At 35.8% G+C, this 23,913-nt stretch overlaps 1 protein-coding gene across 2 annotated transcripts in view; it reads left to right on the top strand.

Annotated features, from left to right (window-relative positions):
- eIF3j (eukaryotic translation initiation factor 3 subunit j) overlaps positions 1–23,913 on the top strand; it is a 192,270-nt gene that overhangs the window by 25,732 nt on the left and 142,625 nt on the right. The window lies entirely within an intron of this gene.

Genomic DNA, 23,913 nt, shown 5'->3' with positions numbered 1-23,913 from the left:
AAATTGTGTTTGAAGGAAGTGCTCTTTTTGTGAAGGAATAAAGTCAAGCTTGGATGTCTTGTAATGTAACAAAGACATCATGTAGAGGATTTAGTGAAAGGAAGAATTATTGGGAAGAAGGCCATGGAATTACTGATATTGTCAGAGAGTTTGGAATTTCACATAGTGCTCTCAGTGGAATTTGTTCCACACATTTGAGAGGAATTAAGAGGTCACCTTTGTGCTACCATGTAGCATAAAGAAAGATTTTTGATTATAACAGCAAAATGTAATCGATGCACCACGGCAGGTCAGCTTGCAAGTCAGCTCCATTCAAGCAGGTATGCAGATATCTCGACAAATGGTGGCAAACTGTGATAAGTAAGTCTATATGCTGGAAGGCCTGTAGTCTGCATCCCTTTATCCACAGATCATTGTGGAGCATGTTTCCAATCCATAAAAATTGAATAAGATGCCACTAGGTTCATGTACTCTTTACAGATGAGAGTCATTTTAGTCTTTCCTCTGATTCTAGATGGCAGATAAGCTTAGGTGTTAATGGTTATTCATCACTTATTTTTAACGCTATTAACAGCACCAAACAATTTTAACAAAAGATATTTTATTAACTGCTTATATCTCGCTGAATTTCAAATCAGCATCATCAGAGCACAACACAGCTTGTATACACAACAGTCAGTGAAACTACAATTGTAATGGACAAAAGATCTCAAGTCTTATTTTTGGCGCCTTCTAATTTTGTAAAAAAAAAAAAAAAAATACAACTATCTGGGAGTTGCTCTTAAGATAACAGTCTCCCAAATTTTTGGCAAATTAATGCAGCCATATTTGTTCATGTTAGGAGAATTCTTCAAAGCCATGGCTGAATCGAAAAATAATCTTTCAGATTTGTAACAACTTCTAAATAGCACATTTATTTTCTTCCATCTAATCCTGTGTGAAGGGGTGTCCAAAGCATGGTCTGTCAGTTCTGACTTGCCATAATAATAGCAGATGTATTTTTTATTCTTCTAGGCATATGTTAACTGATCTTCCTGTTTGCCCATAGTAGGTCAAGTCACAATAACAGGGAACTTCATACACTCCAGGGCATGTTAGAAGGTGAAGTTTTTATCCTTAGGTGAGCGACTCAGAGTTGCTAATTTCACATGAGGTTTGAATGTGGTACAAAGGCCATGTTTCATCAGTGCTTCAGCTATCTTTTCTGATATACCTCTGACATAGGGAATAGAAATGGTAATGTTGTGTTCTTGTATACTAGGGGAGGGAGGGGTAATAGGGTTATGTAGTATTTTATTTTGTAGGAATTATAGCTGTTGGCCAAGAACATATGGCACAAATATTTGACTTTTATAGACAGAGCTGTATCGTTAGAACAAATGGTGTTCTAATTTGTTCTAACGATACTTTTATCACCATAATTTGTTCTAACGATAATTTTATCACCAACAATTTGTTGGTGATAAAATGATTGTTTATGTAGGTCACTTTTTTCAGTTTAATTTCAATTACAAATCAAGATTTAATTTGTATGAAGGGGGTGCTTAAGGGCCAAAGCTGTATAACTGAGAGGAGACCTCCACATAGCCTTTAAAGGAATGCAGAGAACCGACAAGGGCTTCTGACCTAATGTCCAATTATCACCTTCTCGTGGTGCACCCTGTTGGGTATCTACCTGGATACTGAACGAACGAGGATGGGCTGGCAATTTGGGATTTAGCCGACCAAATTGTATTCTTATTGGCTTAAACCAATATAGAAAATGATGGTACAGCATGACAAAATTTCATGGCGGCTGGGGCATCACCCGGTTAAACAAGGCCCTCGTTGTTTTCGCCAGGGAACCAGGGCGGACAGCGAAAAGTCAGCTACTGGAACAAATCTGAAAGCACACCCCAACTCAACATCACCAGAGTTAAAGATCGGTACTATCAACATAAGAAGCCTGAATGGCAAAGAAATGCAGCTAGCTGAAGAATTAGATAAGTACCAGATCGACATAATAGGGGTGACTGAAACAAAAAACACCAAAACTGGTGAGATCTTTCTAAGCAATAAATACAAAATGTTATATTCAGGAAATGACAATCAAGGAAAAGAAGGAGTAGCCATAGTATTCAACACAAAATACAAGGCTAATCTTCTTGAATGGCAGGCAGTCTCAAGTAGAGTGATGTGGACAAATATTAGAATGGGGAACTGGACAATGAGATTGATTTGTGCCTATGGTCCCACGGAAGGTTCTACTCAGATAGAAGTGGGGGAATTTTTTGAGACTTTAGAGAAAGCAACTGACACAATGAAAAGGTTGGTCCTTGTTGGGGATCTAAATAACAGAATAGGAAATGATTGTCAGACATACAAAAATGTTTTGGGAAAATTTGGAGAAAAGAGCAAAGCTAATAATAATGGCAAGTACCTGTTGGATTTCTGCTCAGGACATGGACTGGTTATTACTAACACAATGTTCCAACATAAAAATGTGCACAAATTCACATTGAGAGAAGAGGTAAGAAAAACTTCATAGACTATGCTATTGTTGATAGTGATGTTTTCTCCCTGTTGCAGGACACCAGAGTGTACAGAGGATTTGAAATTGGAAGCGATCACTGTTTAGTCTTGACCAGGATAAAATTGAATTTCATATTGAAAAGAAGAACATGTAAGAAAGTTTTAAAGCGAATAAAAGTTGGGCAGCTCTTAGATGTGAACTATAGACTAAAATACACAAACATGATTGAAGAAAAAATGAAAGAGTTTGAGAACAGGAACTAAACCTTGTAGATTCAGTGGCAAGCCTTGAAGAAAACCCTGATTGATTCGGCCAGAGAGGCATGTGGTGAGGTTGTCTGCAAGGATATAAAAATCAGAATACCAACAGCAGTCAAAACAGTGGACAGAAGCCAGTTGTTCAGCACCAAAGAAGACAAAGTCAGTTCCATCAGCAGGAAAGGTCATGGCATCGGTGTTTTGGGATGCTAAAGGCATTTTGTTTATTTATTATCTTAAAAATGGTAAAACAATAACCGGGGAATATTATTCCGATCATTTAACCAGACTAGACAAAAAAATTCGTGAGAAAAGAACCGGTTTGCAGAAGAAAAAAATGTCCGAGCACAATACTTGGACATTCCACATCTAATCTTTCTTTCCTTGTACTGTCCCATCTCTGTGCAGTAGTAGTTGAATGAGCACTATCGAGGGTACTAAGCAAATATACAAGCTTGTTGTTGTACCACTTCACTGCATTTATGGTGACACCTTCTTGTTTGGTCGAAAATTCCTTAAAACTTCCCTGTCCTCTTTTCTTCGGTTCTTTGTCAGAAGTGAACTTCCTTCCGCCTATTACATCTCACTGGTCCCAATGACTGGATACCAAGTTTTTCCAGCTCAACCATTAGCTGAACTCCTGTAAACCTCTTGTCAAAATGCAGTTTGTGAAACACATTGCTTAGTATTATTGTAGCCAGGCGAAGAACAACGTTGACACTTACTCACATCTGGTAAGGGAGCATCTTGGACTGTCTTCCCGGAGTATAGTTCAAAGTTGTATGCAATCCCTGAAGAGTCGCACAAAAGAAATCCCTTGTAATCCCATTTTTGGGGTTTGTTTTTTATGTAGTTTTTCAGGCTGTGCTTGCCTTTGAATAGGATAATTTGTTCGTCCACTGACAATTTCTCATTCATTGGAATTTTTTTGTAGTTTTCTACCAGTAGCTGTAGAAATGGTCTGATTTTGTATAGCTTATCAGCAGGATCCAAATTAGTGTTATTATTGAAATGAAGCCCTAATTTTATATGCTTCCGTCTATTATGGCTCATAGTTTCTCTTCCATAACAGGAAGTCAAGTTGTGGCTTTCCAAAACATTCTGGATGTTGGAATTCCATAAACCGACATATACATACAGCATCCAAAAAATTGTTTGATTTCTTTCTTATCACTGTGGATTGGTTTGTATGCATCTTTTTGTATTGCAAATAGATTTGTTTGGTATGCTGTATTTTCTAATATGTCATTGTCCAATAACTGCCTAAAATAACTAATGTTCATGGGGAGTTTCCTCTATATCATTTATGTCATTCTATATCATTTATGTACAAATTAAAAGTAGTGGTCCCAGCACTGAACCTTGTAGCACACTGCTAGTCACCTTTTTTTTCCCCCTCGATTCTCCTCTCCATATACCACTTTTTGATATCTGTCCGGTAGCCATCCTTTTATTCACTTAACAAGTGTCATATCCATCCCTATTTGTTCTAATTTGTGTAAGAGATTTCCATGTGATATTCTGTCAAACACCTTTGCAAAATTTGCGAAGGTGTTTGACAGAATATCATTGTGTTACCATTTTGTTTTTCCGACTCAGTCGTTACTGTATTATAAAATGTTAGTAAATTACTAAAACATGACTGACCTTTCACAAAGCCATGTTGAGTATCTTATCTACCTATTCTTGAATTCCTTTTGTACCAATTTTTCCAGTACTTTTACCACCATGCCTGAGATACCGATTGGGCTCTAATTTTCTACTGTAGTCTTAGAAATTATTTGCAAAGGAATTATTTTGTCCTCTTTCCAATTCCTTGGAACTCTACCAGAGCTGAGACTGAAATTAAAGAGCCTAGTCAAAGGCATTGCATTTTCCTTGCACATTCTCGCAAAACCTGAGCTAATATCTCATCTAATCCCACAGCTGTATTTACATTGAGCGTCTGCAATATCCTAGGAACCTCCAAATCATCCACCTATATTCCCACATTAGTATCTATCACACAGGTTAAAGCACTAACCTCACTAGGATAATATAGCCTTGAAAAGTAGTCACTCAGTAACTCAACTATTTTATCCGGTTCTATCTCCTTGTGACCATCATCACTCATTAAGTTTAATCTTCCATAATCATTCTTCTCATAATCTGATTTTTCCTTCCATGCCTGAGCGCTGTACTGTTCATGAGGTTACTGGTCACCTTTCTCTTTATACACCCTCCGCAGCATTTTCTTCTTTTGCAGCAAAATTTGGAATCGCCCAACATGGGGCCTTAAGCCATGACCGTGAGATTAAGAGTTTTGTTGTTGAGAATGGTGATGTTAAACATAGGCCTTCTGTTAAGTATTCACTTCCTCTCTTCCAATAAAGCCATAGAAAGTACAATTGAGTCATCATTATTTCTTCGTATATGTATATATATCTGGAGGGATGTACAGGATACCAGAATATTCCAATATAGTTAAATTTACATTCTTTGTATCTTCCTTCCTTTAATAGTTTTTTTCAAATTAAGCTGCAGTTTTTCAGTATAATCAGAAGCAAAGATCTGACTATATTGAAAATAGTTGGGAATATATTTTGGTACATTTGGGTCTTTTTTCTTGCATCAAATCTGTTTTTCTACCTTTTCTCCCCATTCTGGTTAAGTGACCATATCACCTTATATATAACCTCTGCTTGCATTTTTGGATTCTAATGATAAGAGTTTGAGAAAGATTGTGGAAGTGAGACTTGGAGAAGAACAAACTGGGTTCAGGCCAAATAGAGGTGGTCAAGATGAGATTTTCACTTTAAGACTAATAGTCGAGAAATTGTGTGAATATGACAAGGATCTGTACTTAAGTTTTGTATATCTGGAAAAGGCATACAACAAGGTGCCCAGAGAAAACCTTTTCAAAACACTTCAATTGTATGGGATGAATAGAACATTATACAGAGCAATACATAGTCAATCTTTAAATTGTCAGTCAGCAGTTAGAATTGAAGGAAATGCAGGAAGATGGTTTGGTATAAAATCAGGGGTAAGACATTATGAAAGTGGCATTATGCCTGATATTAGAATTGGAGATGTCAAACTTTGCTTTTTGTTCTGTGCAGATGATGTACTCTTATTCCCATCCATTGTAAGTTTCCAGGATTCTCTAACTAAACTGAATAATAGTTACAACAAATTTGCCATGAAAATCAGCAATAAAAAGACCAAAACTATGAACATTTTCAGGAACATAGAAAGCTTCTATATTATAGCTGCATTTTGAATGGAGATCCTATAGAACAAGTAAAATAATTCATCTATTTAGGCACAATTTTGACTGATGATGATGACATTTAAATCTGGAAATATAAACAGAATAAGCAAAGCTGGTATGGTGAGTACCCAACTGAATAAATTTATGTGGAATAAAGAGAGAAATTAGCTAAAACACCAAACTAACAGTATACAAGACAGTGTTCAAACCAGTTTTAAGTTATGGATTTGAGAGTTGGTTTGGAAATAGCACTTTTTTTTTTAAAAAAAAAAAAGCCTCACTTTGCCATAGATATGAGGGCTCTGAGAAAAATTAAGTGAGTGAACAGATTGCAGAATCATATTAAAAATGAAGGTATTAGAAAGGAATTTGAGATTCTTAGTATTCAAGAATGTTTAATCATTAGCTACTCTAAGGTGGCATAACCACTTAAATAGAATAGGTGAGGAAATGTTAGAAAAAGAAGTGCCTGTGCCAAGATGGCAGGAAAGAGCTCAAATGAAGACCGAGGTCTATATTGATTGAGTTTAGAAGTGTCTTAGAAGTACAAAATGTTAGATATGATAATATTGGAGTGCATAATAATAGACCAATTGGAGAGAAATTGTTGATAGTAGATTAATAATAAAATATTAGAGATAAGATATTTAATCATGTTGTTCTGACATGGTAGTTTAAACTTCTGAACATCTTTGTAGATGCTCCATGGCATTTTATCCCCAGCTCATGCTTAGTGCTGCTCATCCCCAGGTATACAATCTGATACTGCTTCCTTCAAAATCTCATTACCCATCTCCCATGTGTTGCTAATATCCTTCCCTTGCACATTCTTATGCCATGGAATTGTTTCAAACTGCCACCTAAGCTTGTGAAATCGCTTACTCTGTAGGTTAGCATATATATTTTTTCTGAACATTTTCCACATTTGATAACCTTCCAAGTCAGAACTGTATGATCACTCTTCCCATTTAGAGGCATTGTGGTAATTGCCAGTTTTATGGATAAATCCTCTAATGCTGTGCAGGTCCTCCTTCCAGTTTGTCCTGTAGTTGAATTTCCCATATTAATTGCTTGGCTATTTGTGCTAATTTGCTGATGTATGTTATGAATATTTTCCCTTGCATCCCCTAGCCTATATCAGCAACAAGCTTTGTATTTTGTCCTTCTGGCTTCCAGCTTACACTTTATTTATTCCTCTTCACTCTGTTTAGAGATTGTTTATTTTATTTTATCTCTATAAAGAAATTTTTACTCATAGTGTTTATTAATCACACAAGGGTTCAATTCTGATTGATGCAATGACTTTTAACTATTTCTTTTAGAATCCAGAAAATTATTGACTGGAGACCAAATAAAAAATATATATACATTTAATGAAACTAAAACGTTATACTATTATTTTAATGGCTAATATAGCCTACTTTCTTTTACAAGTGCCCCTTTTTTATACAATGTCATTGGCTCTTTACCCAAACTCTAGTGCATTACTGAAGTGTTATAAAACTAATATATGAAGAATAAAATAGGAGGAAATTTGGACATACCTTTTTGGATGTTGTTTTCTGTCTCCTTATCCTGGCGATGTGCCTTCATCTGCTGTTAAAGGAGGGGATTTTTTGGGGAAGTGGGATTAAAATAATGTGGAGGGATTTTTGAAAAAAACCCAGGTTTTTTTATACTATTATTAATATTAAAGGTAGGTAGATAGCGTTTGGGAGGAGGGATTGTGAGAGAAGGATCCAAAGATAGAAAGTATTTTTTGGGGGAAGAGGAGGGATTTGATGGAAAAAAGTCAGGGGTAGGATTAATGGGGTCATCTTCGGAACTCATGAGGGAAGTGCTTTGCTTTCCCCACGAGTTCCGAAGACGACCCCATTAATAATAATAATAATAATATATATATATATATATATATATATAATCCCCCCCCCCCAAAAAAAAAAAACCTACTTTAACAGCTTAACAGCAGATGAAGGCACATCGCTAGGATAAGGAGACAGAAAAAACATTCAAAAAGGGCATGTCGAAATTTCTTCCTATTTTATTCTTCATATATTAGTTTTATAACACTTCGGTAATGCTTAGAATTTGGGTAAAGAGCCAATGATATTGTATAAAAAAAAAAGGGACACTCCTAAACAAAAGTAGACTATATTAGCCATTAAAATAATAGTTTATTTTAGAGGAGTAACGTAGGAATGTTCCCAGAAATAATACCTATAAGACATATACATTTAAATAACAATACATAAATAACTACAAAACTAATTGGATCCAAGGCCTTCTAAAATAAATCTACCTTTAGAGATCTTCTTATCCAAAATATTAAAATCATCCATTCTTTGACTTATTCTGTTATTGGATTGTTTGACATATATTCGCGTCTACTCTACCAGACTAAACACCTTGTTTTCACAACAACAAAATTGTTCATCAGAGTTGGTTTCTTTGTTAGGCCATCTCTGAAAATTTTTTTCTTCTTTTCTATGGGATCTTTTTTTTATTTTTTTATCTCTCTTATGTTGCATACAGTATTATTCCTCCTGTCTCACTGAAGTATAAATATTCTTACCTCTTGTAGTTCTATTTGTCACACAGTTTACTAATTTTTGTACCAGAGAAAGAAGTTTTTTCTACTACTTCATTAACAACATATCTAAGTTGAGCTCTTTATGTTAAGACACTTTACAGTTACAAATTTCACCAATTGCTTTTTTCCATAGTAATCTGGTGTCCTTAAGACAGAAGATGAAAGTTGTTCATCAGAGTGAAACTTGTTCATCAGAGTCAGGAGAATATTAATAGAAGATTCCAAAAAGGAATCTTCTATTAATATTCTCCTGACTGTCACGTTAAACTTAAAAACTTCCTGAGAACAAAATTCTCCGGTTGTTGTTCTCAGATTTCCATTTTCTCTCCACTTGTTTTCTTCCTTACTCTGATACTGAATGCTCTCTCTGTCAGCTGTCAATCACCCATCAATCTCCTCAGCAAGCATGCGCGCTCCATGTAAATGGCAAGCTTGAAGTTACATAAAATGGCTGACTTGTTGTCTCCATTAACGAGAATGTCTTTACAAAACACAACACTTAATTTTAAATTACAATAAAAAAAAATTGAAAGTAATACAACTATTAGGATCTATTAAGTACATCAATTTCAAATGGTTTACATTTCATTTTGACTAATAACAATATCAATAATGGGCACATCGCAAGTGCTGATGTACATGTTATGAGACCAAAACTAATAATATGTTAATCTAGAGAAATAATTGTAAAAAGTTTCATAATTGTAAATTATGATTATTTTTACAACTCTGTTGGGAGCATAGGGCCTCGACCATGGATCTCCATCTGACTTTTTTTTTTTTTAGTGCTTCTTTCTTCATCTGTGTTCAGCTTGTCTAATGCTTGTTTGACTTTGTCTTTTTCAGATGGTTTTCTATCCATCTCCATTTTCTCTGATTGATGTCATACATTATTGGTTTGTTCAGTTTTTTTGTCTTAATTTTTTATTGGATATCTTTTCTGACGATTTTATTTATAGAATTCTTTTTAAACATTTATTTACAAAGCTTTGCAGTTTTTTCCTAATTGCTTTTTTTGTTGTCCATGTTTCTGATGCATAAATTAGAATTGATTTAATACTTGTATTAAATAATTCGATTTTGTTTTTTAAAACTATTTAACCTCCCTCAATGAGTCTTTGGACTACCCGGAGGTGTCACGTAATAATAATAAAAATTCTCTATGCTCTCTGTATCTTAGCTTTTATATCTTCTTGTGCCTCTCCTATTTATTTATTATTGATCCTAGGTAATTAAATTTCTCCACTGTTCTAAAATTCTAAAATTTGACCATTCAGTGCTGTGTGTTCTTTTTGTTTATTATTTGTTTTTATTTTATTTATTCTTGATCCAACAGTCATGGCTTCTTCATTGAGATTTATGTTTTCCTTCATTATGCTGTTGTGCATGTACTACCAATGAACATATATTATCTGTGAAATCCAGGTCATGTAGCTGTTCTATTAAATTCCATTATATAATTATAATATATGTTTTAGTATTGACTCTATTAACTGCAAATTTAGTCTCATTTAGTAAGTTTTTCAATAAATTCTCTCTTATCTTTTCTTGTATTTTTCTTAATTTCTTTGTGTATTTTTTTTATATTTCTTTTGTAAGCTGATGTTATTGTTATCTTGTATTATATTTGTTCTTTCTTTCTTTTTTTTTCTCTTCTATTTTGTGTTTTGCATATGAAGATATCTATTCTTTGTCTTCTCTTATGTGCATTCCTAATTCCTGGTATTTTTTCTATGGATTCATGTTATATGTTTTTTAATGCCATTTTTTTTTCAGTGCTTCTGAATTCTTTATGTTTGTTCTGTCTGGTTTGAGTAAGAACTTCATATCTATTTTTAATCTATGCTGCATATTTTCTTTTAGTTTCCATTTATGTTATATATTCTATTTTTGCCTGTTACTTTCTTTATAGTCATGAATCTTATTTTAATTTCTCCTAATACTAAAAATGGTGTATATAAGCATCTGCTCCTCTCATTGATCTCACGATCAAAAGAGATCCTCTCCATTTTCTTTGCATCATTAATGGTCAGTTTGATTATAAGTTTTTCCATCTGCTCTCCATATTAATTTATATATATATTTTTATGCTTAAATGAATCTTCCTATTACATTCATTCGCTGTGCAGAAATCCAGTAACATCTCTCCATTTTCATTTATATTTCCTATACCTTCTTTTCCCATTATCATTTCTCTACCTGTACGATCATTTCCTATTTTAGCATTTAGATCCCCATTACTATAATTACATCTCTGGGATTTGTTTTTTTTTCTAATATATATTAAAATTCATATTTTTTTTTTCCATCTGCATTGTTAGTTGATGCAAGCTAAAGATAATCCCAAAGAATTCTATCGATATGCTGCAAGTAAAAGAAAGAATGAATATGAAAGAATAACTCTACTGAATGCAGATAGAATGAAGGTGACAAATGCAAAAGAGGTTGTTCACCTCTAATGAGTGACCATTTTGCTAAAAGCTATCAACCTGGTGTATGCAACATTTGAGTTTACTGTTACCTCTTCATATCTCTTCTTTTCTTCATCATTGGATGAAGAAACTCAAGTGTATGAGGAAGAGGTATTAGAGTTGTTACACATACTGAATAAGAATTCAGCAATAGGGACTGATTGGATATCAGCACAGATACTAAAAGAGCATTCAGTTAAATGAGCTATTCCTTTAACAGGCTATATAATTTGAGTCTCAAAACAGGTAATCTGCAGGAGTGAAAAGAATGTATGGTAATCCCATTGCACAAGGGTGGTCAAAAGACTGTATCCAAGTATTGGCTAGTCAGTATCTCAGGAGTAGTGGTGAAGATTTTGGAAAAGTTTAGGGTTCGCATTCAGAAATGGGTTGACAGAGAATCTGTACTACTTTACAATGAACAGCATGGGCTTACTAAGGGAAGTTCATGTTTTAGTAAGTTACTCACATTTTAGAATAATGTTATCATTGAAGTAGATAAGGAGAATGAATACACCAAGATACTTTTGGATTTTGCTAAGGCTTTTGAGAGAATACAGCATGGAAGACTGTTGGAGAATGTGGGTTTTGATTACAAAATATTAGCATGGATAAGAGGATGGCTGACTGACAGATATCAAAAAGTGGTATACTGGGGATGTGAGTCTGCAAAGTTTGATGTAACAAGTGGTGTACCACAGGGATCAGTGCTTCGTTCACTGTTATTCAATCTGTATATTAATGGTATTGGGTAGGATTTGACAAGCGACATATAGCTATTTGCTGATATGTAAATGCAAAGACAGGTAGGGTTAATCAGGAATGTTGCTGATATGCAGTATTCTTGCAGAATGATTTGAATAGGTTGGAATTGTGGGCATGGGAAAACGAATGTCAGTAAATGTAAAGTCATGCACCATGGCGTGATTAGATATCACGCCTGTACACCCCTTGAGGGTACATAACAGGAATTTGATGATGATGATGATGATGATGATGTTGTATTATATTGGTGGGATTATGCTAGAAGAAGCTGATTGTTAGTAGATAGGAAGTTGAAGTTCAAGGGCTATATTACTAATACAACTTAAAAGATAATTGCAATGCTGAAACGAACTTTGACATGTAAAGATAAGGATGTCATTTTGCCAGACCTGCACACAATAGCCCTTGATAAGATCTCACTTGGACCATCGTGTGCAGGTCTGGTCTCCGGTTTCATTGCGATTCTGATAGTGTGGAAAGGGTGTTAAAAATGATATCAGGATTGTGAAATGTTGATAAGGAGGATAGATTAATAATTTGTAGACTGCAAGCACTAACAAACAGGAGACAGAGGAGTGGTATGATTGAGACTTACAAACCTTTGAAAGATTCATACAGGATTTTAGTAGATGGAATTTTTCGTTTTATGGAGGGTAGGGAAAGGGGGGCACTTGAAAGTTGTGAATGAATGCTGTCAAGAAGGGGTTGAGAGTTAGATTTTTCTCTCATAGAGTGGTGTATGATTGGAATGGATTGCCATTGGATATTGTGTGTGCAAGCAGTGGAATAAATTCAAGAACAAGTATGATAACTGGTGCATGTAGTACGAGGGAGGTCTGAAAAGCAGCCTAACAATGAAAAAACAAATTTATAATTTCAAAATTATTTTTATTTTTCAACATAATCTCCCTTAAGACTAATAATTTATTCCAGTGCTGATCCAACACCATTATCCCATCCGTGTAGTGGTTCTCAATAAGATCTGCAAAATACTCCTCTACAGCTACAATCACTGCTGAATTTGAAGAAAAACGCTGACCAGCGAAGAAGAGTTTTAGTTTTGGGAAGAGATATCGGTCACGAGGAGCCAAATCTGGGGAATAGAGTGGATGTTCCAGCAATTCATAGTGCAGATCCCTTAATTTTCCCATTGCCAAAACACCTTTGTGGGCAGTGCATTGTCCTGATGAAAGATGATTTTTTTCTTCTGCAAACCGGATCTTTTCTCACGAATTTTTTCGTCTAGTCTGGTTAAAAGATCGGAATAATATTCCCCAGTTATTGTTTTACCATTTTTAAGATAATTAATAAACAAAATACCTTTAGCATCCCACAACCCCGATGCCATGACCTTTCCTGCTGACGGAACCAACTTTGTCTTCTTTGGCACTGAACAACTAGCTTCTGTCCACTGTTTTGACTGCTGTTTGGATTCTGGTGTGTAATGGTGAATCCAAGTCTCATCCATAGTAATAAATGGATGCACAAAATCAGTTTCATTTTTGTTAAAAACGCTGCAGAGATTTTCACTCGAGTGCATTTTTTATCTGCTGTGAGCAAGCGCGGCACCCATCTTGCACAAAGCTTTTTCACGTGCAATTTTTCATGCAAAATATATCCTACGTGTTCTTTTGAAATGCCTATAGTCTCAGCAATTTCACGCACTTTGACTCGCTGGTTATCCAATACCATATCATGCACTTGATCAATGATTTCTGGTGGTGTTACACTTTTTGGATGTCCTTAACGTGGATCATCTTTAAGGCTGGTACAGCCACGTTTAAACTCGGCAGCCCATTTCTTAATTGTTGAAAACTAAGGAGAAGAGTGCCCATAAACTTTTATGAACTTTGAATGAATTTCTTTTAGTGTTAAACTTTCTTTTCCAAAGAATTTTATAACCGCAGGATACTCAATTTTATCCATTTCAAGGGATACATAGAACACTATTGCTTCAGACCGCTGTATAAAACAAACTACTTGATAGAATGAATTGCAATTTCACGTTTGTGCTTATGAGAGATGTACCAACTTAGAAAAAAAAATGTTGCTGATAGTGTTACCATCTGTGGTCGAGGCCGAGAACTTTTCAGACCACCCTCATATGTAGTTAGGGACTCACTGTAGCCTTCCTCAGTGAGTCCCTGACACCTTGGAGGTCTCTTTTAATAATAATAATAATAAAAATATTAATATACATATATAATTGTCACTTGACAGAATCTTGAGCTAAATCTTGCTTTTATACATCATTCTTGGTATCATTAAAGGATAAGAGGTCAGACTTGCCTAATGAGTATGATCATCTAAATCAACTTTCAAGCAGCATTGACCTGGTTGCTGAAAGCCAACTGTCAGATGAATGTGTGCATACCAGTGTATTGTCCCTTCAATTTCTGATGCTTCAGTTAATTCTCATCTGCCAATCAAAATCTTTGGTAGCGATGACATCAATCCTTTATTTTCTAGTTTTGATATGTCATCTGAGTCATCCATTTCTTCTGTAGTTACTAGGGATGTCAATCCAGATTACTTAACATCTTTATCATCCTGTGTGTCTATGGTATCACCTCTTGAATCTGATGTCAAGGTAGAAACGAAAGATTATGCAGTCCATTTCACATCTACTAATGTGTCAACTGTTTTTCCTGTATTAATTGACTTGGATAAATACTGAAGTTTTAGTGTAATATATGATGATACATCTGGTTTGTCTAATGTCCCAAGTTTAAGTGATCATCAAGACTTCTACTTCGCAGTTAGGTGCCATCAATCTCAGGAAACATGCCTTTTTTATACAGCCATACCCCAATGTAACTAATAGAAGCATGTGGAGTAAATTTTGTTGTGCAAGTTCTCCTGAACTTGCTCAACAAAGGAACTGACATTTTTAAATGACTAAAATATATTTTATAATTTTGATCTGACCAAATTGTGTAGTCTATCTTGCAGCATTCCAGTATGTTCTAATGTTTTTTATGGAATAGAAAGTATGGGGAGGGGGATTAAGAATGACAAGGATCCTATGAGAATGATGGATTATTTAGTAATGGATTAAGTGAATGTGTGCATGGAATAAATAGTGCAGAAACATGTACACAGAGACTGCTGAGGATATACAAAAGAATGTGAGAGAAGATCAGGGACAAAAACAAGCATCAGTGGGGGTAAAGGATGTCAAGTTAAAAAGGAGCAAATAAAGATATTGTGCTGTATGGGGATTCTATAATTAAAGGTGTGAAGGATGGTAGAGTAATTAAAGTGTGTTATCCAGGATCAAAAATTAAGGATATAACTGAAGCTGTGAAATTGCAGAAAGATAGACCGAGTGAGATTATTGCAGTTATAGGGACGAATGATCTAGGTAGTGAAAGATTTTCTGTGAGACAGGATTTGAAGGACTTAATGATGGCAATGAATGCATGATTATTAGATAACTTAAGGAATTCACAACGTATACTAGAATATAAATTAAATTAAACTTTAATATATATTTCGGCAACGTCATGTTGCCATCTTCATGGAAACTTAAGATAAAGACACGTGCATGCAAGCACTACACACAGCAAATGAGGATGAAGCGAGGAAGCTACCGTTTTTCCTAAAGTCCTGATGGTGACCCCTAGCGGGCTATATTAGGTATTCTTGGCCATTGGGCTGAAGTTTTCCTGATGTATATTTCCCAAATTTAGGGCATTCTCATGCATCCAAATTTGTTGAGGTTTGGCATGTTTCTTGGGGCTGAGGCCAATTCCACGAATAGTCTTTCAAATTTGAATTTGCTGCGGTGTATTACTGTGGCTTTCTTCCACCTTACAGCCACTGTGGTCTGCTAGCCCACAGTGGCTGTAAATTTGGGATTAATTGTTTGCAGAAAATTAATAGTATAGAGAGTGGGCTAATTCACACACATAGAGATTATGGGAGGGAAGGGAATATTGCAATTTATGTATACTAATGCCCGAAGTATTCAGAATAAGTATGAAGAATTTTTGTCGTTACTTAATGCAACTTGGCCAAAAATTATAGGAATTAGCGAGACTTAGTTAACTAAGAATGATATAGTTATAGAGATTGAATATACAGTATTGTTAGGCAGGACAGAGATGACAGAATGGGGGGAAGGGTTTTACTAATGATAGAAGAAGCGTTAAAGCCAAAAAAGGTAGAAGTGCCTCAAGGCACATACCTTTTGGCAGGTATGTTGAGTGCAGTTCATTTAAGACTGTTTAGTGTGAGATAGAGATCAACAGGGCGAAAAATGTAATCGGATATAAGGGAGAATGTAGATATTGACAAATTAGCATGATGAGTGAAGGTCGAGTAATTATGGAGGATTTTAACTTTGGGGACATAGATTGAGAGAAGGAATTCACAAGGAACAAACGAAATGGAGTTTATACAGTTGTTAAGAGATAACTACCTGAGACAGCATGTAATTTAAGGGACAAGAGATTCAAGTGTGTTAGATCTGGTCATAGCATCGGAGAACATATCAATAAGTAATTTAGTTACGCTATCTCCACTTGGGGAAAGCGATCATGTGATCTTGACCTGGGAGATTGTAAGATGTGCTGAATATTCTGTTAAGAAGGGGTATATGTGGAATTACAAGGCTGGTGATTATGACAAACTGAGAAGTCAGCTTTCAGCAGTGCTATGGCATGAGAATTTAAAGGGGAGAGATGTTGATGGTGCATGGGAGATTGTCAAGGAGTATTTAAAGAAAGCTGTATCAGACTGTATTCCCAGAGTCAGAAGGAGAAATCAAGTAGGAGTAAGATGGATGAATAATATTATTAAGCAGGAGTTGCAGATAAAGAAAAGGTTGTGGTGAAAGTATAAATAAAAAGGAGATGAGCAGTACAAGGTACAGGCAAAGGAGTAACCTGTATGGTAAGGAAAGCCAAAGCCAATTATGAAAGGAAGCCAGCTGATAGTCCAAAAGAAATCCTAAGGAGTTCTTTTGCTATGTAAAAAGGAAATTTACATAGCAAAATATGCAAGTAAAAGGAAGTATAACCATGGAAGGATGACTTTAAATAGTGTTGGATGGTAGGGAAATGACAGAAGCAAATCAAATAGTTGAGTTACTTAGTGATTATTTTGCAAAAGTGTACCATCTCGGTTGTGATGTTACAGTGCCGAATGTGTCATTGACTGATGAGAGTCTAGAGATAGACGAAATAGAGGTGCTTATTATATTACAAAACCTTAATGCTAACACTGCCATTGGGTTAGATGGCATATCGGCCCATGTGCAAGAGAATTAGCACCTCCTCTAACCAGGCTGTTTAATTTAAGCCTCAGTTCTAGTAAAGTTCCAATAGAGTGGAAAGAGGGGAAAATAATTCTACTGCATAAGGGAAGCTCCAAGGCAGAGGTTGCAAATTATAAACCAATCAATATATCTGGAGTGGTGGTTAAGATTTTGGAGAAATTGGTAAAAATTAGAATTCAGGACTGGGTGGACAGCAGTATGATACTTTATAAGGGACAACATGGTTTTGTGAAGGATAGGTCTTGCCTTGGTAACTTGCTTACTTTCTATAATAAAGTAACAGTGGAATTGGATGAAGGAAATCCTTACTCAGTGATACTGCTGGACTTTGCAAAGGCATTTGACAGGATTCCACACAGAACTCTGTTGCATAAATTAGAGCAAATGGGTATGGATCTGAAGCTGGTGATTTGGAGGGTGGCTGGTGGATAGATATCAAAGAGTGGTTTATGGAGGAGCTGAGTCCAGGAGAAGGCAGGTGACTAGTGGTGTACCTCAGATCTCAGTGCTTGGTCCTCTATTGTTTAATTTGTACATTAATGATATTGGAAATAATTTGAAAGGAAATATCCACTTGTTTGCTGATGATGCAAAATTGGGAAGAGCGATAGTCAATTCAGATGATGTAGATATCTTGCAGGATGACTTAAATAGGCTGATGGTATGAGCTGAGATAAATGGCTGTCAGTGCAGCGTGGCTAAGTGTAAGGTGATGCACTTCAGGAGGATGAGATCCCATGCTGTTTACTATATTAATGGAACTGAACTGCAAGAAGTTGACGAGGCAAGGGACTTGGGAATAATTGTGGACAGAAAACTTAAGTTTAAAGGGCATATTGCAAAGGTTGCCAAAACATCACATCAAATTACATGGTTGTTGAAGAACACATTGACAAGCAAGGATAAGGAAGTTATTGTTCCACTTTATAAGGCATTAATAAGACCGCATTTGGGCAATTCTGCACAGATCTGGTCACCTGGATTTCTTGGTGATGAAGAAATGGTGGAGAGGATTCAGAGGTGAGTTACAAAGATTGTTGCAGGTCTGTGGGAATTCCCTACGAGGATAAATTGAAGATCTGTGGGCTCCAAAAATTGGCTGATAGACATAGGAGAGGAGATATGATAGAGGCATATAAATTATTAAAGGGATTTTATAGGATTGATACTGATGACTTTTTAAAACCAGTGCAGGAAGGGAGAGAACAAGAGGCCATCACTGGAGATTGTGTAAGAATGTAGTTAACAAGGGTTTAGGACTAGATTTTTTGCTTGGAGGGTTGTGAATGGGTGGAATGCGTTGCCAAGGGTGGTTGTAAATGCTTTGTCTGTAAATGAATTTAAGGAGAAGTATGATAGGTATTGTGTGAATAATGATTACTGTGTCAATGTGGGGTCTCCCGCGATGATTCTTTTGACTCCATGGAGACACCATTATAATAATAATAATAATAATAATTCTGTAATTGATTCCCATTCTATTGTTGCAGCTCTTGCTTTACTTGACATCATTATTGTTACTCCTTTTGCATTTTTGTATGTTCACTATTTTGCATCTTTATTTCCAGAGTATATTATTGTTTCTCCTAAACTCATCTGGATCACTCCCTGTCTATTCCATCTTATCTCACTTATTCCCAATATTTCAGTTTTGTAGTCTTTCATTTCTTTGGCTACTTTTGATGTTTCGTACATTGACCTTACATTCCAGGTATTTGTTCTCTTTTGGTTTTTCAGTCTTGTTTGAATTTTCTGTTTTCCTCAATTTCTTAGTTTCTCCATAAGAGCTTTCACTACAGGATGTCATTCTCAACAATGTGTCTTCATTAATGGTTACTTTTTGGTGAGATTTTTCTGTGATCCTGGTTTCCATTGCAAAAGCATTTTTTTTACACGAATGGTTTGCTACTTCTTCATTTATCCCTCATCTGTTTACCCAGGCTTGGGACAGCATAGCCAGATCATGTCTGGCGTCCATCTTACACTAGATTTCTATACTAAACTAAATATGTATACTAAGCTATACTAAATACCATGTACCCCACTTTCTATCCCTGTAACTACATCTGCTGTCAATTATGTCTCACTATAACTTGTAGTGAGGTTGCACCAACCAATGTCACAAACTCTTCCATCTTATTCCTGATACTTCTGGTATTAGTATACATTAGCTGTGGTGTTTGTATCTGGTATAAGTATACATTAGCCTTTGTGCCCACAATGACCTTTACACTTCATATTGACCATTCCACTCACTTTCATTACTTGTCACCAACAGGTTTTAGTCATTCCACATACTTGCATCAAGGGTGCCTGCAGCACACATACTGCACCTTACTCACCCTAATAGCTCTAGTTTTCTTGATTGCATTTCCACATTCTCACTGAAAAACACTTTCTTCAGATGCATAACTCCAAATTTTTTCAAGTGCAATCCATCAGTTTTGTCCATAACTGCACATCATTACTCATGCACAGCTTTTGATTTGCCTCATTTGCAATCTGGGCTCTCCTTTTTAACTTTGCTCTGTTAAACTGTGTGGGGGGGGGATAATTTTTTGATCCTTGGCTTTTTTTAGCTTCTGTCATAACTATTGTATTATTCATACCCGAGCAGTGAACTCTTTCATTTTCTGGGTGCACAGCAGATGACTTTGATAGCAAGGGTGCTTAAGGGTCAAAGCTGTATAACTGAGAGGAGACCTCCACATTGCCTTTAAAGAAATGTGGAGAACCGACCAGGGCTTCTGATCTAATGTCCAATCCTCACCTTCTCGTGGTGCACCCTGTTGGGTATCTAATGAACGAACGAGGATGGGCTGGCAATTTGGGATTTAGCTGACCAAATTGTATTCTTATTGGCTTAAACCAAAATACAAAACGATGGTACAACATGACAAAATTTCATGGCGGCTGGGGCATTGCCCAGATAAACAAGGCCCCCATTGTTTTAGCCAGGGAACCAGGACAAACAGCGAAAAGTCAGTTACTGGAACAAATCTGAAAGCACACCCCAACTACATCACCAGAGTTAAGGATCGGTACTATCAACATAAGAAGCCAGAATTGCAAAGAAATGCAGCTAGCCGAGGAATTAGTTAAGTACCAGATCGACATAATAGGGGTGACTGAAAGAAAAAAGACAAAAATTGGTGAGATTGTTCTGAGCAATAAATACAAAACGTTATATTCAAGCAATGACAATCAAGGAAAAGAAGGAGTAGCCATAGTATTCAACACTAAATATGAGGCTAATCTTCTTGAATGGCTGGCACACTCAAGTAGAGTGATGTGTGCAAATATTAGAATGGAGAACTGTACAATGAGACTTATTTGTGCCTATGGTCCCACAGAAGGTTCTACTAAGGTAGAAGTGGAAGAATATTTTGAGGCTTTAGAGAAAGCATCTGACACAGTGAAAAAGGAAAAGTTGGTCTTTGTTGGGAATCTAAATAGCAGAGTAGGAAATGATTGTCAGATATACAAAAATATTTTGGGAAAATTTGGAGAAAAGAGCAAAGCAAATAATAATGGCAAACATCTGTTGGATTTCTGCTCAGCACTTGGGCTGGTTATTACTAACACAATGTTCGAACATAAATATGTGCACAAATTCACATGGAGAGAAGAGTCAAGAAATAAAAGTCTCATTGACTATGTTATTGTTGAATAGTGGTGTTTTCTCCCTGTTGCAGGCCACCCGAGTCTGTACAAAATATTTGAAATTGGAAGTGATCATCATTTAGTCTTGACCAGGATAAAATTGAATTTCATATTGAAAAGAATAACGTAAGAAAGTTTTAAAGCGAATAAAAGTTGAGCAGCTCTTAGATGTGAACTGTAGACTAAAATACACAAAGATTATCGAAGAAAAAATGAAAGAGTTTGAGAACAGTAATCAAACCTTGGAGATTCAGTGGCAAGCCTTGAAGAAAACCCTGATTGATTCAGCCAGAAAGGCATGTGGTGAGGTTGTCAAGGATAAAAAAAAATCAGAACTCCATGGTGGACACAGGAAGTTAAAGAGGCAGGGAAGGAAAAGAAGAAAGCATATCAAAAGTTCTTGGCAAATAAGTCAGCTTGTGCTCTTAGAGAATATAGAGACAAATGTAAGAAAGCTAAACACTGTGTAAAACTGGCTAAATAAAAGTCATGGGAGGACTTTGGCAAGAACATAGAAAATAAATATCAAGAAGGTGGCAAAATATTCTGGAGGTTGTTGAAGAAGCTTAGAAATGGAGGAAAGAATGCTGTAAAAGGAATTAGAGATGATGAAGGTGACATGAAAACAGGAGAAAAAGATACCCTTGAAGTATGGAGTAATTACTTCGAAAAATTGCTAAATGAAACAAGCAGTAATAGCACCGTGGTAAAAACTGACCAGGCATGCAGTCAGGATGCATGTAGAAAAAGCCATCAAAGGCTTGAAATGTGGAAAGGCAGCAGGAGTAGATGATATTCAACCAGAAATGTTGAAGTATGGTGGTATGAAAGTTGTACAGTGGCTGCACTGTATAGTTCAGGAGATCTGGACAGAGGGACGAATTCCTGACAATTGGAGTGGAGTTCTTATAGTACCCACATATAAAAAGGTATATAAACTGAATGTGAGAATTAAAGAGTATTTCTCTACTGAGTGTTCCTTGTAAGATTTATGCAAGTGTACTTGAGAAACGGTTGAGAAGAATTGTGTCAGAAAATCTTGGTGAAGAACAAGCTGGATTCAGGCTAAAATAGAGGCTGTCAGGATCAGATCTTCACTTTACGACAAATAGTCGAGAAAGCATGGGAATATAACAAAGATCTGTATTTAAGTTTTGTCGATCTGGAAAAGGCATATGACAAGGTGCCAAGAGAGAAGCTATTCAATATGCTACAGTTATATGGTGTCAATGCCGCATTATATCAAGCAATACTTAGTCTTTATTTGAGTTGTAAGTCAGTAGTTAGAATTGAAGGAAGTACAGGAAGATAATTTAATGTTAGATCTGGTGTGAGGCAAGGATGTACATTATCCCCTCTGTTATTTATTATCTATATGGATCACATTATGAAGGAAATGGTATTCAACATGATATCAAAATTGGAGATGTTAATGTCAGCTCTTTGCTTTATTCGGACAATGCTATACTTCTAAATAAATTCGTTACAAGTCTGCAACATTCCCTGACTAAATTGAATAACTGTGGTAATAGATATGGTATGAAGGTTTGCAATAAAAAGACAAAGACGATGAAAATAGGTAGAATCGTTGAAAAGGTCAACAGTGTTTTGAATGGGGAACCTGTGGAACAAGTAAAACATTGCAGCTACTTAGGCACAATTTTTTGTGAAGATGGTAAATTAAATAAGGAAATAGACAACAGAATCAACAAATCTGGTATGGTAGGAAGTCAATTGAATAAATTCATATGGAATAAGAGAGAAATTAGTTGGAACACTAAATTAGCTGTATACAAGGCAGTGTTCAAACCATTAACTTATGGATCTGAGAGGTGGATCAGAAGTAAAACACTCGATCAAAGACTAGAGACTGCAGATATGAGAGTCCTGAGAAAGATTAGAGGCGTGAACAGATGGCATCAATGGCAATATCATATTAAAAACAAGGATATTAGGAAAGAACTTGACATTGGCAGCATCCAGGAATGCGTTAGCAGAGCTAATCTCAGGTGGTATGGTCACTTAAACAGAATGGGCGAGGAAAGATTAGCAAAACAAGTGTTCTCTGCCAGGTTGGCAGGAAAATGACCCAGAGGAAGACCAAGATATAGGTGGTTTGATATGGTACAAAGTGCCTTAGACGATAGAAATATAAGATCTGATAATGTTGGAGTCTTGACAAGTAATAGACTGATTTGGAGGAAAACTGTAGATAGGAAGTTAGTAATGATGTGGATTTTTCGTGTGGTGCTATCATATCCTGTACACCCCTTGAGGGTACATGGTAGGAATTTGATGATGATGAGATAAAGAGATTTTTAGACCAAGAAGATCAAAAGTGGGAAACTGACATGGTCTATCAGAGCAAACATGCATGAATGACAATTTTGAGATGAAAAAGCAAAATGAGTGAAACCTTGGTGGAACTGAGCTGAGTAGTGTTCAGAGAAACAGAAAATTTAGTTTCTGTTAGGAAAAACAGGTTTGGTTTTTGGAGATGGAAATAACTTTGTTTTGTGATTGGAACCAAGACCACTAATCTTAAATAACCAACGTTAAAATTTAAAAAAAAAAAGTGTGTCTGAAAAAGAGGTTTTCTTTTTTGCAGTGTTATCAGTGCCTGACTTTCATCGTTGTTAATGTAATTTAAAATTGCAGAGGAAACAAAATATAGTAATGGTTTCCTTGTGCATACAGAATTCCCCCAGGAGCACATTATTATGTTTGAATGCCAAGATTTATACCAGGTATTTTTTCCTTCTGAGTTTGTGTATAGCTGTTGTTTTGTTGTTGTTGTATTTGTAGTAACTTTATAATTTCCACACTTTCCCGCAGATGCTAGTCCTAGTCAGCAAAGTCTTCATTTTCTAGTGTTACACCTTTCATGGTTGTATTAGCTGCTATTGGACTTGTTTTTCAGGTCTGATTTGATAAGCTCTTTAGTTTCTGTCTTTTAAAGCATTTTTAACTGCATTAATCACTTTTTGGATTTTTCTTCTATCGTTTTGTATGTTTTGTATACAGTGATATACGTAATGTAGAGCTCATTATGTATATCATTATCTGTTCAGTTCTAATGCACCTTAAGAGTATTGAGTAACTACTGCCTGTGTTTTATCAG

Source organism: Typopeltis vanoorti, chromosome 16, assembly GCF_054136105.1.
Source record: "Typopeltis vanoorti isolate ZY-2024b chromosome 16, IOZ_Tvanoo_1.0, whole genome shotgun sequence".
Lineage (NCBI taxonomy): Eukaryota > Metazoa > Arthropoda > Arachnida > Uropygi > Thelyphonidae > Typopeltis > Typopeltis vanoorti.
Note: the sequence above shows the minus strand (reverse complement) of the source record. Positions and strands in the feature narration are given on the sequence as shown.